Below are 19537 nucleotides of genomic sequence, written 5' to 3'. Positions count from 1 at the left end.
AGCCCCAAATAGCTATAATGACTAGAGAAAGCAGGCACTGAATTGTACTTCCTGGGTCTCTGGGATCCCTGTAGCACAGACTTACTGCAGAAATTACAAGCAATCTTTATACACGTTATAAAATATTTGATTGGCCCAGGAATGGTGGCATGAGCCTTTAAACCCAGCACCCAGGAGGCAGAGTGAGGCGGATCTCTGAGTTTGATGTTACCCTCATCTACATCATGAATTCCAGGCCAGCAGAGCTGTATGATTAAGACTGTCTCAACAAACTACATAAAATATTTGGTGAACTGAAACCTCGGTCTTCAAGGCGAATGATCAGAGTGCTAGTCACTGCATTATCTATTCATAGTCCACTCTTACTCACTGGCTCACTGATCTTCATATTGGGTTGTAAATATAGAATTCTGGATTGTATTCCTTACTTACATTCTAAAACGCATGCTATGTCTTAGGAAAATTATAGAACTTGATGGCATTAGTGCCTCCATCTCGGGGTGCTTTGACTGTGGTTTTCTCTAGTGGTCTCTCTGTACATGTGAATATCAATATTTCCCAACACCGTTTGCTGAAGAGGCTTTTTATCAATGTGTATATTTGGCAACTGTGTCAAAGAATAGGTAGTTACAGGTGTGCAGATCTTCTTTTCCTGATGGGCCTGTTTTTGTATAACCCTGTACTGGTTTTGTTGCTGTAGCTCTACAGTAAACTTTGAGATTATGTATTGTGATGCCACCACCATTGCTCTTTCTGACTAGGAACACTAGCTCTCTGGGGGCTTTGGTGTTTTTATAGGAATTTTAAGATTTTTCCCTAAGTCTGTAAAGAATTTCACTGGAATTTTGGTAAGAATTGCCCTGGTCCTCTGGATGGTTTTCTATAATGCAGTCATTTTCATTAGATGTGCTGATCCATAAATATGGTGGATGCTTTCTATTTTCTAGTATCTCATTCTGTATCTTTGTTCAGTGTTTTAATATTTTCATCTGTAAGAGTTTTTCCACCTTCTTGGTTAGGTTTTTTTTTCTAGGTATTTTAAAAAGATATATTGTGAATGGAATTTTTCCTTGATTTCTTTCCCAGCAAGTTTGCTATTGATGTACGTAACAGACACTGCTTTTTTTTTCATAGCTTTGTGCCACTTTGATCAGAGAACCTTCTTTCTGTAGTGGGTAGCAGTTAGTAGAGATTCTTAACTGTTCAAAGTACTGAAAACAAAATGACTGCGAGTTCCTAGCCCTAAATATGACATATATATTGTCCTTCTCTCTACCCAACAGCTCAGAGAACATTGTAGAAACTCTATTCTGGACATGACATGGCCATTGTCCTCATGCAGCTGTGGTTACCTGCATAGCCCCGCACAATATGAAATTCCAGGAAATGCCAACAAAATGCCAATCAAATTTCCAGCATGGATGCGAGGTGGGTTCATGGGGTCCTAGCCCTAGCTGAGGAGCTGTGTGTGTGTGTGTGTGTGTGTGTGTGTGTGTGTGTGTGTGTGTGTGTGTGTGTGTGTTGTGCATGTGTATGTGTGTATTAGTGTTTGCATGTGTGTGAGAGTTTACATGCACATGTATACATAGAGAGGCCAGTGGTTAACTGACATTGGGTATCTTCCTCAATGGCTCTCTACTCTATATTTTGAGGAAGGGTCTCTCCATAGTTTGCCGTTTGAGCTAGTGTAGTTAACAAGCATCCCTCAGGGATCCCCTGTCTCCTCCTCCTGAGAGCTGGGATTATATGGTGCTGGAGATTTGAACTCAGGTTCTCACACTTGAAAAACAAGTGCATTACCCACTGAGACATCTTTCTGGCCCTCTATAAAGCCTTTTCAAGGTCACTATTTATGCAGATAAAGAGTCACTATATTCTCAGGTCTACCTGATACATTCAAGCATGAAGGTAAATGGAAATTATTCAATACCATATTATTTCAGACTTCTGGCCTTTTTCTGTGTCCAAGTTTGAAGAATACACACACACACACACACACACACACACACACACACACATATGTATATATGTGTGTATATATATATATATATGGCAAGAAAGAGTTATAATTCATGAAATGGCCAGGCCTAGGGAAGCTCTGGTATCACAAAATACTTGTCCGGGTTACTTGGTGTTGTTAGGAAAAGGTATCTGTTTACATGGTGAAGAGGCGATGTCACAATAAAACAAAAATGAAACAATTTATATCACCAATTCAATTCTACAGAGGACACTAGGAGAAAATCTTCAGTCTAAAGATAAGGTTAAATACACAGGAGAGAATACAAGGAATAAATAACCCTAAATAGTTAACCAAAAGAGGTCTAAAACACCACTACAGCAAAACAGCAAGAATTAATGAATATGATTCAATGATGTTTCTCAATGTTGATATCTCAATTCCCCCAAGAAAGACACAGACTAATAGAATGACCTAGAAAAGAGGATCCATTCTTTTGCAGCCTCCAAAACACACAACTCAATGTCAAGTGCAGATCACCTTAAGGTAAAAGGATAGAAAAGGGCATTCCAAGCAAACAGAACTAAGAAGCAAGCAGATACAGCTATTTTCATAACTGACAAAGTAGACTTCAAACCAAAACTAGTCTGAAGGGATTGGAAAGGATTCTACATATTCATTAAAGAAAAAAATCTACGGAGAGGATATTATAGCACAAAACATTTATGCACCAAATCCAAGGGCACTCAATTTCATAAAAGAAATACTACTATAGCTAAAAAAAAAAAAATCACATATTGACCTTCACACAATGATAGTGGCTGACTTTTATATCCCACTCTTACCAGTAGACAGGTCATTCAGAAAAAAACCAAACAGAAAAGTCTCTGGAGTTTAACAATACCACAAATCAAATGGACCTAACAGATATCCATAGAACATTCCAAGCAAACATTAAAGAATAAACTAATTTCTCAGCAGAACTTTCTGCCAAATTGACTGAATATTAGGACAGAGAGTTAGTCTTAACAACTATAGGAAAATTAAAATAACATCCTGTGTAGCTGGAGTTTTCCTGCCTGGCCCACAGTCAGGACAAATCTCTCTCACCCACCAGTCCCAAGCCGCTCAAACCCGATCAAGTAAACACAGAGACTTATATTGGTTACAAACTGTATGGCCGTGGCAGGCTTCTTGCTAACTGTTCTTACAGCTTAAATTAATCCATTTCTATTAATCTATACCTTGCCACGTGGCTTGTGGCTTACCGGTACTTTACATCTTCCTTCTCCTGATGGCGGCTGGCCGTGTCCCCCTCACCCAGCTTCTTGTTCTCTCAATTCTCCTCTCTTAGTCCCGCCTATACTTCCTGCCTAGCCACTGCCAATCAGTGATTTATTCATTGACCAATCAGCAACACATTTGACATATAGACCATCCCACATCAATCCTGCATCCTATATAACCATCACAGGTCAAAGTTGGATGTCAGTAACAACAGAAATGGCCGGGAGACCACCAGGAAAACCCGTCCAAAGACCCAGGCTGACCAACTCAGCTGCAATCTCAGCCCAGATCCAGTGCTTTAAGTCATTCCATTCCAACATTTACTCCACCTACAAGCTGCTGAAGCACGTGGAGGAGTGGGTCCTGCAGAACCAGATTTGGGAGCACATCATCACCATCAAAGATGAAAACATGAAGCATAGCTGTGATCAAAGATGGCCATCAGTGGCCGCTGGCACCCAACATGGGGCCTTGGAGCAGCTCTTAGGATCCTGAGAGACCATGAAGGTGCCAAGGAGAGATGAGGTGGTAGCAGCAAGAGTCTGCAGAGACTGGGACAACTAGAGAAGAGCGAGCTGCTTTTTAAAAAAATGAATTCACTGAACTGGGAAGAAAGATGGCAGAACAGAGCCAACGCATAGGGGGAAATGGTGAACCTGCAGACGTGGTGATGCACGTACGTAGGGTACGGGAGGAATATGGGAGCATTGCCACAGTGGACAAAGAGTATGACTTTAATTAATAGAGCTGGTCCTCAGCCCACGGGCCTCTCGCCATGCTGGGAGAAGAAAGCAGGGCCTCGGAGCTGCCTGCAGGCTACAAGTACAGCGGTAGTGCCTGGTGAGCCTCAAGGTAGCCAGCATCAAAAGTGAAGGGGTGTGCAGTGCTCTGGAGCTCACACAGATCCTGCCCTAGGATGCCCTGCCTAATCACAAGATCACCCTGACGGAGGGAACTGCAGGATATCCCAGACGAGTCTCAATGATGGTCCAATGCTTATGGTGCTTCAGAAACCAGAGACCTTGAACCAGACCCATGACTCGTTGCAATGAGTGTGCGTGTGAGTGTGCATGTGTGTGTGTGTGTGTGTGTGTGTGTGTGTGTGTGTGTGTGTGTGTGATGCTGCAGTTGGCAATGCCACTTCAATGAACAAATACAAGGAAGGAGAGGCAGTAAAGAGAGGGGAACAGAGTGGCAGGAGTGAGGTAGAGAGGGGTGGAACTAGAGACGACAGGGTGGTGACAGGTGTGGGAGAAGGATGTGATGAATGGGGAAGCATGCCAATGCCAAGCAGGGTGGGCAGGGTGGTGTGCAGCAGCCGGGAGACAGCACGGGCTCTGTCCCGGAAAATGCTGACCAACCACAGAGTAGCCCTGGCTCTGAGCGGCAACTAGATGTCGGAGATGGAGGATAGTCCAGTTTCTGGATTGGACCTCCTTGAAAGCCCTGCATGGGTCCATGCTGCCCCCGGAGGCCATGTTGGTATCTGTGATCCATGCTACAGATGAGGGAAATACTGGCATCGTGGTCCCTGCTGCCACCCCAGGCAGTGTTGATGCCTGAGGTCCATGTGAATGTCTGGAGAGACCATGTTGATATCCATGGCCTGTGATATCATTGAGGGCCATGATGGTGACCATAGTCCATGCTATGGCTGAGGGCTGTGCTGAGGTCTGTGGTCCATGCTGTGGATGCAGGCTCAGGGGGTGTCCCTGGTCTGTTCTCCGCTGGAGGCTATGTTGACATCCATGGCCTGTGTTACCACCAAAGGCCATGGAAATGTCAGGGGTCAATGCTGCCACCTGGATCCATGTAGATGTCCATAGTCTGTGCTACCACCATGGGCCATGTTACAGTCCACAGTCCATGTCGCTGCTGGAGGTCATATTGATGTGCATAGACTGGGCTATGGCCTGCAACTATGTTGATGCCCGTGGTCCATGTGGCTGCTGAGGGCCACGTTGGTGTCTGTGACCTGCTTCTGGGGCCCGTGTTGATGTCCATGGACCATGTTACCATCAGAGGCCACAGGGATGTCTGTGGTCTGTGCTGCCATGTTGATGTCAGTAGACCATGCTGCCGCTGGAGGTCATGTTGATATGTGTAGCCTGGGCTGCCACCTGAGGTCATGTTGATGTATTCCTTTTTTCTTCTTTTTTCTTCTTCTTCTTTTGTTTTTGAGGGAGGTCACAAGAGTGGGGGATGGAGCTGGGAGGACTGGGAAGTGAATGTGACTGGGATGCATGATGTGAAATTTCCAAACAGTCAATACAAACATTACATTAAAAAAAGGAATAGAAGTGGCACAAAGTATACAAATGTGGAAACTAAACAACTCACTCTGGAATGAAAATTGGGTCAAGACAGAAATCAAGAAGGAAATTGGATTAAGACTGAATGAAAATGAAAACACAACTTGCCAAAATCAACGGGACAACAAAGCAGTTCTCAGAGGAACTTCATAACTTCTAAGAGGAAGTTCATAACACTAAAACAAAACAAATAAAAAACTGGAGGGAAGTCATATTAATAACTTAATGATACACTTCAAAGCTTTAGAAAAACAAGAAGAAATAACACCCAAAAGAGTAGACTGGAAGAAATGTTTAAACCCAGGGCAGACATTGATGAAACAGAAAATTTTAAATTCAAAGAATACATGAAATGAAAAAAAAAAACTCAACAAAATTGAAAAACCTTTAGCAAAATTAACCAAAGGAAATAAAGGATACAAATTAGTAAAATTAGAAATGAAAAGGGAGCCATAAAAACAGTTCCAAGGAAATTCAGAAAACCATAAGGACATACTTTAATTCTCAATAAAATATTTGCAAACTAAATTCAAGAACATATTAAAATGATTATCTACCATTAAGCAGGTTCATTCCAGAGATGCAGTATTCCAACAAAACTGAGAACTCTATAAGAAATGGATGAATTTCTTGGTACATGCACCTACCAAAGTTAAATCAAGAGGAAATAAACAATTTAAGCTGATCCATAACCCCCACTGAAATAGAAACAACTAATTAAAAACCTCTCAACTAAAAAAACAAAGCCTAGGGACAAATGGATTCAGCATAGAATTCTACCAGATCCTCAAGGAAGAACTAATGCCAATAGCCTTCATATTATTCTTTAGAACAGAAAGTAAAAGAACATTTCCAAATTCTTTTTACATAGTCACTAGTACTCTGATACCAAAATCACACAAACATCCTTTATGAACACACATGCAAAAATCCTCCATAAAATATTTGCAAACCAAATTCAAGAACATACCGAGCTGGCTTGATTATCCACCATCAAGCTGGCTTCATTCCAGAGGTGCAGAAACAGTTCAACATATGTAAATCAATAAACATAATCCACCACAGGAACAGATGAAAGGGCAAAACCACATGACGCAAAAAAGACCTTTGACAAAATCCAACAATCCTTTGTGATAAAGTCTTTTCCTGGAATGACTAGGGATATGAGGGACATATCTCAACATAAAAAATCATAGCCAACATCATTTTAAGCGGAGAGAAACTCAAAGCATTTCCACTAAAATCAGGAACAGGACAAGGATCTCCACTCTCTATACCTACCTACTCAATATAGTGTTTGAATTCTTAGCTAGAGCAATAAAACAACTGAAAGAGATCAAGGGGGATACAAATAGGAAAGGAAGAAGTCAAAGTATCTTATTGGCAGATGATACAATTTTACACATCAGTCCTAAATGGGATGTCTATCACACCCCTCCCTTCAAGACTCAAGAATCCATGAAAAAGAAAAAGTAGAAAGAGTGTAAGAGCCAGAGGTAATGGATGACTTCAAGGAAATAGTGTTTCAATACACAACAGGGCTGAGCACATAAGAACTCTCAGAGACTCTGACGGCATGCACAAGACCTGCACAAGTTCAAGTCACACAAAATCCCATTGTGGAGAAGTGGGCACCAAGTCTCACCCCCTAGAAAGGAATCTATTTTTAATTGACAGCTTCTGAGAGAGGAAAAACCTCAGTTTTCTTCAATAGAGTGACACACCTATAAGTAAAAAGGGTAAATCATTAGTGAAGAGAAAAAATACACATCCCACCAAAACAAAAAACAAACAAACAAACAAACAAAAATCCCTGGACGAGATGGCTTCACTGCCAAATTCTACCAAGTGTCTAAAGAAGAATCAATACCAATCTTTCTCAAATCCTTTCAAAACAAATAATGCTTGCTAATTCATTTTGAAGTATTATTCTGATAACAAAGCCAGATGTAAAGGCCCCAAGTAAAACAGATCAATATTTTTTATGCATCCAAAAACATCAACAAAACGCTTGCAAACTAGCCCCAACAGCATATATAAGATTCTGTGTCAAGATGGGTAGAATACAAAATCAATGGAATACACCATTTTTTTAAAAAGATTTATTTATTTAGTATGTATACAGTGTTCTGTAGCCAGAAGAGGGCGCCAGATCTCATTACAGCTAGCTATGAACTGCCATGTGGTTGCTGGGACTTGAACTCAGGACCTCTGGAAGAGCAGTCAGTGCTCTTAACCTCTGAGCCATCTCTCCAGCCCTGGAATATACCATTTTAACAACAACAACAACAAAAACCAACCAACCAAACAAAACTATATAATGATCTCAATCAATGCAAAACAAGGCATGTGACAAAACCAACACTCTTTCATAATTAAAACAACACACACACAATAACAATCTACAAATAAAAGGACACTTCTACAACTGATATCCCAATTACTTCCTACTGAGATAGAGAAAAAGAGTAAGTTGGAGGTTCCCACCACCACTTCTATTCAACAGTATCCTGGATGTTCTCGTGAGGACAGATTGGCAAGAAAATGAAATCCAGGAGAATTAAATTTTTTAATTTATTTAACTTTATTTTACATACATTGGTGTGAAAGTGTCAGGTCCCCTGGAACTAGTGTTAGAGTTGTGAACTGACATGTGGGTGCTGGGAATTGAACCCAAGTCCTCTGGAAGAACAGCCAGTGCTCTTAAGCCCTGATCCATCTCTCCAGCCCGGAGAAATAAATTTCAATTGTAAAGAAGCAAAACTATTCCTTCATCACTCAATTCTCAGCACCCACCTTAGGCAGCTCAGAGCTGCCTGGAAACTCCAGTGCCAGTAGATTCAATGCCTTCTTCTAGCCTCTATGGGGGCACACCTTTAATCTCAGCACTGGGGAGGCAGAGGCAGGTGGATCTCTGTGAGTTCGAGACCAGCTTGGTCAACAAAGCAGATTCCAGGACAGCCAGGGCTGTTACACAGGGAAACCCTGTCTTGAAAAAAACCATGGAGATAGATAGATAGATAGATAGATAGATAGATAGATAGATCCATCCATCCATATATATGCACCAAATAAAAACTGGTACACAAATGCTAACAACACTACCATTCAGAAGAGCCAAAAGGTAGAAGCAACCCACATCCACTTCAGTTGATACGCAGCTAAACAAGATGTGGTATTTTTATAAATCAGAAATGTTTCTCAGCCATAGAAAGGAACTGTGTTTACCATGAGTGAACCTTAAATGCATTCTAATTGTAAGAAGTGAGGTCTAACAGTCATATGTTATACGCGACTCTGTATAAGAAATGTCCAGAAGAAGCAAATAATTGAGACTGAAATACTGCTGCCAGGGGCAGGAGTCAGAAGTAAAATGGGAAGTATTGTTTAGTAGGTACTATTTATTTGAGGGGGGTGGTGATAAAAAATGTTCTGGAATTAGACAGCAGTGTGTTAAATGTGTAACACTGTAAATGTATTTAATGCCATTGAGCTGTACAATTTATAATAGTTTAAGAGAAATATTTGTTAGGTGACTGTGATCTCAAAGGATAGTTGTCTTAGTGACTTTTCTCATTGCCATGAGAAAAGCAAACAAACCAATAAACCCTAACACCAGGGCCACTTAAGGGAGGAACAGCTTACTCTGGCTCACACCCTGAGGGTATAGTCCATCACAGCAAGGAAATCAAGCAGCTACTCCTGTTGTCTTCACAGCCAGGAAGCACAGGACGATGAAAGCTGGTGTTCAGCTCTGCTCTTTTGTACTCAACCCAGGATCCCCACTAAGGACGAGGTGCTCTCCACAGTAAGTGTTTAACCTCAGTTAAAGTCATCTAGACAATCCCTTAAAAGCTTGCCCCAGGCTAACTTTATCTAGATAATACCTCCTAGGTGTGCCCAGATGTTTGTCTTCTAGGTGATTCTATATCCAGTCAAGTTGGTCATCACTAGTAACTGTCACTGTCACAGAGAACTAGGTAGTAATGCACTCGGTGACATATCTGTTCAAAGGTAGAGGCAAGATGTATAAATCTGCCTCTTCCCATCGTTCTTAGAGAACAGTATCTTCTGAAGGGAGAAACTCTTCAGGTCAGTCAAGGAGAGATGTTCCTGATCTACTCATCTGCTCTCACTTTCTTTTTGGCTGTAAGTTATCATTTTTATCTAGTACCACACATTTAATTCACTATAAACATAGATAGAAGCAGAGAGAAAAAAAAGATACATAAAATCGTACTTTTCCCCCAGAGAAGCTTTCCTATGGGTATTACCATATAGACATATACACAAACAGAAACCTTCATCTGTGTCTAAACTAGCAAACACATTGGCCCTTAGCTAGCCAGACTTAAAATTTATTTTGTTATGACATAAAATTTTAATTTCATATTTTAAGCCATGACAGATCAACAAGAATTTGAATCATTTTCTTATTCTGTTTAACTGTTTGTTATTAATTTTTCCATAAACAAAAAGTTGGGCCAGTGAGACAATAGTCCTGAGTTCAGTCCCTAGAATCCACATAGTAGAGAGAACCAACTCCCACAAGTTGTCCTTTGACCTCCAGACATGTATGGTAGCAATGTATGGTAGCAGGAGCATATGTGCTCACACACACACACACACACACACACACACACACACACACACACACACACAGTAGGAACATATGCGCGCGCACACACACCCACACCCACACAGTGATCTGATCTACATGTCTGGAAGTAAAACAGAGTGGCATTAGCACAGCTTGGGCTGATTACATTGCCACACTGATAGTGGTAAAGATGTAGGATGATTAATATGGAACATCACGAAATGCCAGTTAGGTGCATAATGTCTTGTAATGCTGAGGACTCTTCACAAGAGTAATTGGCTTATGTAACATTTCTCATATAAAAAGATATTTTATAAGTAGATTCTCAGAACAGAAGGGGAAAGATTTTTTTTCTTTTAAACACAAGTTTATAATCCAATCATCTTTCTATTGGTAATTTTACATGCTGCCTAAAGGAAAAATGAAGGTCAATAATAGCAAATATTAAAACAAAACCACTTGAAGTAATTGTATGTGTGCTTTGACATTTTAAAGCACACACCCTACACTCCTGACGGTCCCCTTTGTCCCAGACAACACTGTGAACAGTCTTACACTGTGACTCTCAACCACGCTAGAAGCACTGAAGGGGCTTCCTCACCCCTTCACAGACAAGGCCCCAGGGCCTAAGCATAAGCAGCCTTTCTCGTCTGCACTGCCCCGAGCTTGGAGGCCCAGCCTAGCCACCTCCCAACTCCAGGCCTCCTTTCTGCCACATCACTCTGCTGCTGGTGTTGGCTCATTCTCATTGATCCTCCCCAGCTGGTTCCACCAATCCTAAAAAATGAAGCCTCCTCCTTGAACCTCTCCCCAAGGGGCTCCTCTTGGGCAAGGTTTTCTGACAGAACCTGAGCTCGGGCTGTGTTGCTCCCTCATTCACTCTTTATGTTTTTACTTGAAAGGTGCTGAAAAATATCAGAACAAATTCAAGCACATCACACTACCCATGAATAAATATTACATGTGGAAGACATGGTGGATGGTCAAACCGTGGCAGGAGGCCTAGTTAAGTGCTTCTGGTCCTAATGTAGATGATACAGAGGCATTCCCAGCTCTGGCCTAACTGGGTCCCAAAACAGAACACTGGTTCTTTGTAGACCCTCCTGTTCAAAGCTTTTGCACGCTTAAGGATCTCAAACAACTAAGAATTTAAAAGGACTGTTATTCAAACCATTCACACCTAAAGACTGAATTTTATCTGTTTTGAAAACAAACTTCTCCAGCTACATAGAAGTAACAAATTTGTTATTCAGTCTTGCATTTGGAAATGTATTGGTAGTAGAAATGTTTTCATAATTTTCAAAAATTATGCATTCTTCAGGAATCCTTTTGGATTGCTGCTTGCAAATACATTTCCAAATTTGAAATGTAGGAGTGAACAGTGAAAAAAAAAGGAATATTATGTATTAATATGAAAGTGTCTCCACAAAAACCCAAGCCAAGGAACACCAGGGTGGTTCAAAGTCATATAGCTAGAATGAATGTAGTCTCATGACATCTTGGCAAGAGTGAAATGAACATTTAAAGTAATTTCTACAACAAACACAAATGGAGGTAAAAATATTAGCTAAAAACCCACAACAGTTGCTATGACACTGCCATGCTGGAAAGTACCAAGAGTTTTACTCAAATAGACTAAGCAAGAAGTGTGGCAATACGTCCCCACAATAGTGCAAAAAAAACCTGTGAAGCTAGGCATAAGGTGGCATAGGAAACATGGTGTCAGAGTTAGTGGCATTGGGCACAGTAAAGCTTCTGATCGGAATGCATAGGAGGGGGGAAAGAGCCTGCAAGTCTATCAGAAACACACATTCCCCAAAAGGAGTGCAGGACACTCAAGTCAGAACACACCAGAACATCTGAGCAGATGAGAGGAAACTGAGATGGGATTATGAAAATATATCCTCAAATCTGAGACCCAAGAAAATCAAATTAAAGTGTACAAGCCATTATCTAGCACAAGGTATTCTAAAAAAAAAAAAAAAAAAAATACAAATTACCGAATGTAAATGTTAATGAAAGAAAACTGAAATGATCCAGATATCTCGACCTCTAATTTTCCAGGTCCAGGAAATCTGACAATACTAAAAATCCAGCCTCCCAGAAAACACAGAAAGGAAAAGCTGACGTTACTAGTCTGGAATGCACACACACAGACACACACACACACATACAGACACACACACACAGACACACAGAAACTGACACACACACACAGGAACTGACTGATCAAGTAAAAGTGTTTGCTCGAGACAATGTTAGTGCCTCATCTTACCATCTATGATTCTGAGTAAGAAATACAACTCTGATTCCAATCCTACAATTCATGATCCTAAAAGGGAAAAAGAAGAGAAGCCTGCAAAATGAAAAGTATCTCTTCTCTCCAAGAAGCTCAGATTTTAAAATGTATGCAAAAATGAAAAATCAGTCTCTATGGCAATTTAATAAGAAGTGATGTGATTTTTAGTTTCCCAATTAGCTGGGATTTAATATAAGGGCTTCAGAAACTACACAGAGCAGCAGGTGTAAAGAAAAGTTTGAGGGCTGGCTGAGAAAATGGTAACACTCAACTTGGCTTGTTACCTTCTGCTGATTTTATTTAAACCATGAACAATATTCCATCTAAGAGGTGGAGGAGGGGCAAGAAGAAAAGACTTTTCATAGGTGGGTGCCAAACTTCAAAAGACAATGAATTCTTCAGATCCACCTCAACAAATTCACCCTGAGAGACCGTCAGGTGGCAAGTGGAACAGAGAAATAAAACTATCTCCTTAGAAGGAAAGGGAGATTATACAGCCACAGACTGGCAAATGATGAGTCTGTGGGAGATCAGATGCAATAAAAAGACAGTTTATCCACATCAGAAATACAAATGGAAATCTTTAGGAATAAACATGTAACAAGAAAGTTGTTGTGAACCCTTTCTTTCCCCTGATGGAATAATAAGAACAGTATGGAAAGGAAATCACCCATTTTCCTGGACTGCAGAATATACTGGTGATCAAAGGGTGCAGGCCACCACTGTTTCAAAAGAACACTGATACATTGCATTAGTGGTACAGAGGGTAAATAGTGCCCTTAACATAAGATTCCTGTGGCCTGACTCAGGGCTTTGCCCTGGGCCTCTTCTGTTTGCTATTTGAGCAAGGTATAAAATTAATAATTTTTAAGTGTCACTAGATGAGAATTAGGATATGCCAATGACCAATAGAATAAGCAGATAGGCATGATGACTTTAATCCAAGACATTTAACAAATACCAAACCTTATTCTCACCCCGAAGAGCAACAGCACTTTGTAGTCAGCATTAAGAACATAACAAGGACACTGCTCCTCCGAACCATGTGACAAAGTAGCTGTCATCTACAACCAAAGCTGAGAAAACTAATGCTAAGAAAAATAAACTGGTAGTGTTCAAAACTTTAAAGAATAAATTTAGATCCAAATTACACTTATCTGTGGCAGGGAATGAGGGTTAGAGGCATTCGCCTAACGTAGGAGTGTCCATCTGCTTGACTTCTAATGCCTTAAATTTTGTCTAATCCCAGGGTCCACTCTTCAAGATCACCCACTGCCTCTCATCTAAGTTCACATGGGAGTCTGTCTTACCTTGTCTATTTTTTCCCTAATTCCCCTATGGGCTGTTTTTTACGTAATTTTTGGTACCACTTCAAAATGCAGTTTTCATTTGTATGAAACAGGTCATCTTTGGGTAAGTAATGTCTCTCAATTAGATAAAACATCACTTTCCTCAAATGTCCAAATTTTTTCAATGTGGTCTGCAAGCCCATCTAGTCTATATTCTATGTTTGGGTAGTTCATGAGCTAAGAATGATATTTAAATTTTCAAATGGTTGAAAAACATTACAAGAACATCTCAAAACACATAAAAATTATATGAAATTCAAATTGCAGTGTCCATAAATAAAATTTCATTGGAACACAGCCATGCTCACTCATTTACATATTGAATATGGCTGCTTTCGTGCCACAAAAGCAGAGCTGAATAGTTGTGACAGAGACCATATGTGGCACTTTCATTGCTTTGCACTGCTGTGCAAAACACTATAAATCTCAGTAATGACTATAATTCAAAGTACTTCAAGTGCCACATATTGTCAGACAGACATTTATTTTTTTATTACCAGTGCATATTCATCATTGAAAAAAAAGTAATCTTTAAGTATTGCACTTTGAAAGCACAGTGGAATGTGGATTGTAATACAATTACATGGCAAAGCACTGTTCATCATACAATGATACTTTAGCTGTATTAAAAGAACGTATTTCCGTATTACCAGAGTAAGCACTCATCACAATATTTTCAAGGAAAGCATTAGGACAATTAGAAAACCAGAGCAGAGTATTTCATCACAGCAGTATTCACCCATGCATGCACACATGTACACACACACAGAGGCGTGGGGTAAGAGAGAGAAAGGAGCAAAGAACTTCCTGAGTGGTTCATTTGTTAGCTAAACAAAAAGCTACAGCAATGGGATGAAGTTACTTGCATTTGACTGCAACAGCCAAGAAAAGAAACCAGTTTGTGTCTAAGCTTTGCAACAGTAAGTTGTGAAGACACTATGGTCACCGATGGTTGATTCAAATTCAAAACCAAAGCAACTTGTTTTGAGTAGTTTTTCCTTGGCTTCTTAAAGACAATAGGTGTTACCAATACTGCCCAGTTCTTTACCTAAGATGATGATACTGAGATCAAAGTGACTCAATGATCCATTTTTGTGAATACATTGAACAGAACAAGAAAAAGTATTTTCAAAGAAGTTGAGAAAACACCAATTTGGTACAGCCTGAAGTACACTGATACGTTGCAATGGTAATGCAGAAATATGTGTGATAGGGAAAGCTACTGGGCAAATTTGCAAAGCTCGGGAAAGTCAGCTGTTTAAAGTCGATAGTTACTTTCTACTTAGCAGGTTATACTGTGTAAGCGTTTGTGTTTAACTAGTGAAGAGTTAACTATTACTAGAGCTGTACATTCTGTCAGATAGGGAAACGGAGTATGGTGTCTTTCCTAAACAGCTGTTTGATGGCAGTGCTTGCAGTTTCCAAGCTCAACCAGCTGTAGTACGTGTCTGAATTCCCAATATAAGTACAGAGGCACAATTCATAGTCCCAAACCAACATCTCAGTACAAACAAGAGGAGCGCATCTGACAGGTGTGTTAGGAAGTGATTCACCTTCAGAATGATGTATGTTTCAAAGCAAATATCAAGAGTGAATCTTGACCACAAAGACTGATAAGAGTATTTGATAGCATCTATTCGTGAAATCACATTCAAGACCATCAACAAATAAATATTTATGATCAATTTTAAATTCCAGCTAAGTGAAATAGCATCTCCTCAATAATAAACAAATGCTTATCATTTGCAGACCTGTATTACAAGAAAACTGTATCCAAGTATTAATATATGTTGAATTTCACCAACAAAATATGCGTAGTTTTTTTTTTAATTGCTTAAGTATATAAAAGTCCCAAATTTGCCTCTTGGCCAAAAAGCCTAAATTTGATCCTCCCCCAAAAGTTTGCCAATCCTAGGCCAGAGAAGTAGAATGATTTCTAATTAAGAGAAACTACAACCTAACAAATACCCTCTGAACAATTGTTCTAACAAAACTATTTCATGCTTGGCAATGGTAACATACTCCTACAACCCTGGTACTCAGGAGGCAGAGGCAAGAAGATTTTGAGTTCAAGACCAGTTTAAGCTAAAAACTAAGAACATGGCTTAAAAGAAGAAAAAATCATTTTCATATCCCAGTAATATTACCTAATAATGGTGTCACAGTCCTTTTCTTTGGTTATGATCTATACATTCTCATAAAGAAGTTAATTTATTAACTTGTGGCTCTGGTAAAAGCTAGGCAGACAAACTAGTCATCTATCTTCAACATCAACAAAGCTCTAGTCATGCTGACTTGTACTCGGGGAAAATAAACTTAACTCTTCTAACCTATCAGCACGGTCCTGAAAGGCTGCCCAGGAACATATCAGCTAAAGTACCTGAGATTCTCTTTTTACCCAAAGCCAAACATTTTTTCAAATACAACCATACACTATGTTAGCAACATCTGAAGATGTTATTTATAAAAGTCTGAAAACCAGTAATGCTAAGTTTAAAAACTGAGTTTGTGTCTTATGCTACATTTTGTTTTTCTCGGATTGAGAGAGGATATCTGTATTCCACTGCTTAGTAGTTATTAACTTTATCTTTTCCCTCCACGTTTCACCCATTCGTTTTTTCACTTTCAATGAGATAATACAGTCACAGCACAAGATCAATGGCAAGCAGGCTAAGAAATGTGCTGTACCAGCAGTATACAGGCACCACAAAGTTTGTAACAAAACAGTAAAGAATTCAAGGAAGTATTTTAATCCACAAGTGTGAAATAAATATTACTAGTTCAAAAGTCAGAGTCTTTGACCACTATTGGCATACCATGATCATCTAGCTAAAAACAAAAACAAAACAACAAAAAAGCCAATCCTTGATACTGGAGGCCAAACAGTAGGTTAAACACTAGCAAGTCTGCATACTTTTTCTATGTTGAGGCAATCATTACCTCCTCCACAAACCACACTGTTATCCAATTACTCCCCTCCAAAACTAAAATGCTTTCTAATTCCAAATATCTCAACTAAACATGACAACAGAGACACATCTGTAAGCCTCTTGAATCCTGTCCAAAATGAGTCAAAGAATGAGAATGCATAACATGTTGAATGTTACATTACTTATCAAGATGTAAATGTTTCATAGGAGACCCTAACCTAGCTTATTTTCTTCTAATTAGGTGAGCTCATCATTACAATGCCTTTAATAACCATGTTTATGCAAGTAACTTTTACATTTGTATTTCTTCTGAGTTTGACTCACATCCTGTACTTTTTTACATGTATTTCATAGAATACACTAAATACACCTCAAATTTACCATATCCCACACTAAATTTGGGGACTTTCTCATCTTTTTGCCTTCCAAGTTCATGTCTAAGCAAAATATGTTACCATCTTTTAAAATACCCAAGTGAGATACTTGGAGCTAGTTATCTGTGATTCCTACACTTTCATTTCCATGAGCAGTAATATAACTAGGGAGTCTACTTGGTAACTACCTTTCTTTTCCTTGCTGGCAAACACCCTAGTCTAAACCATCAGCATTTCTCTTTCAACCTACTCTTACTCATTCCTAATGTATCTAGAGCACCGTCCTACCTATTTTCAATCTACTCACTTAAACACAGTGGGGTTTTGTTGTTGTTTTACAAGCATCGGATTTGACCATGGCTAAATATCTTAATGTCCTTTCATGTGTCCCTTCTCAAGTGTTTTCTAAACATGGAGCCATGACTCAGGCCCAGCCGTCAGGAGAGCAGCAGCTCTTTGTCCACAGGCACTGGCTCCAGTGGACATGGAAAGTTACTGGACCTGCTGGAAACTGCTCTGTTTTTACTTGGCTACCATAACAGTAGCATCCGAGTGGCCACTCGACCCTCACACTGAAAGTGAAAACAGTAAGGTGAAAGTCAAGCCAGGAGATGACACAGGAGAAGGGCAGGTGCCAAGATTAACTATCAGGAGCCAGTTTCACTGGGCTTCACAATTAAATGAAAGATCTTTATTGCTCAAGTTAGGTTTAGTTCTTATCATTTGCAGGTGAAAAGTACTTACTAATGCAAATACAGTCCCGGAGACTAGAATCCACTCTAAAATCACATTGCTTTTCCTAGGGAAAGCCTATTGAAGATTATGTGTAATCCTCAGACCATTCTGCTTCTGTGTGTGCTGTGGGATGGTCTGTATGTCAAGTGTGTTGCTGATTGGTCAGTAAATACATCACTGATTGGCCAGTGGCTAGGCAGGAAGTATAGGCAGGACAAGGAGGAGAATAAAGCTGGGAAATGGAAGGCTGAGTCAAAGAGACACTACCAGCCGCCATGATGACAAACAGCATGTGAAGATGCAGGTAAGCCACAAGCCATGTGGCAAGGTATAGATTAATGGAAATGGATTAATTTAAGCTGTAAGAACAGTTAGCAAGAAGCCTGCCACAGCCATACAGTTTGTAAGCAATATAAGTCTCTGTGCTTACTTGGTTGGGTCTGAGCGGCTGTGGGACAGGCGGGTGAGAGAGATTTGTCCTGACCGTGGGCTAGGCAGGAAAACTCTAGCTACATGTGTGTATATGTGTTGTGTGTGCTGTAAGTATATGAGTATGGGTGCACACACACAGACTGTGCTGGATAGTTTTATGCCAACTTGACACAAGCCTAATTCATCTGAGAGGAATGAACCTCAATTAAGAAAATGCCTTCATAAAATCCAGCTATGAGGCATTTTCTTAATTGGTAAATGATGGGAGAGGGCCCAGTACATTGTAGGTGGGGTCACCCCTGGGCTGGTGGTCTTCGATTCTAAGAAGGCAGGCCGAGCAAGCCATGAGAAGCAGCCAATAAGCAGCACTCCTCTATGGTCTCTGCATCAGCTCCTGCTTCCTGTTTCCTGCCCTGTTTGAGTTTCTGTCCTGACTTCCTTCAATGATGAACAGTGCTGTGGAAATGTAAGTCAAATAAACATTTTCCTCCCCAAGTTGCTTTGGTCACAGCAATAGAAACCCTAACTAAGACATACAGAGAACCCAGAGGGTGACATCTATCATTTCCACATCCATTTGAGGCAGGGTCTCTCACTGAACCTGGAGCTAAACTGGCAGCCAGCAAGCCCCAGTGATCCTCCTGTCACTGCAGGACATGATGCTGGGGTAGCAGGTGCATGCTTAATTATACTGGCTTTTTACAGGGGTTCCTAGGATTTGAACTGAAGCCCTCATACTTGCATAGGAAGCACTCTTACCTGCTGAGTCATCTCCCTGATCCACATTCTTCTATTCTCCTGTTTTGTGAAGTCTCTGGTGCACAATGCACATACTGGTCACAGGCTAAATGGTTCTACTTGCCTTATCTTGCCTACAGCATCCTTCAGTAAACAAGACTCCATTAATACCATTTGGTAAAACTGCTTAAAGGACCAACATAATGGTAAGTCGAATTACTGTTGCAAATATATGTTCCCCATCTGCAATGACTTTATCCACTTAAAATTATTAACAATGAACTTCCATAAATAGCATGACTTCATTTTCAAAAAAGGAATAAAATCATTGTTTATTCCCTTAAGTTATTAGAAGACAGATTTAACTAATTGCTTTACTAAGTAACTCAGAAAAAAATATATATATTAAAAAGTGAAAACAAAGCAAGCTTAGATCCTTCCTGTTTTGTGTTCCTTACAACTGTGCTCCAACAAAGAACAAAACCAGAAACATGACAAGAGCGGGTTCCTTCTGTCTCTTC

The sequence above is a fragment of the Peromyscus californicus genome, unplaced genomic scaffold (assembly GCF_007827085.1).
Source record: "Peromyscus californicus insignis strain IS unplaced genomic scaffold, ASM782708v3 Scaffold_17__1_contigs__length_78620276, whole genome shotgun sequence".
In the NCBI taxonomy this organism is placed as follows: Eukaryota; Metazoa; Chordata; class Mammalia; order Rodentia; family Cricetidae; genus Peromyscus; species Peromyscus californicus.
Note: the sequence above shows the minus strand (reverse complement) of the source record.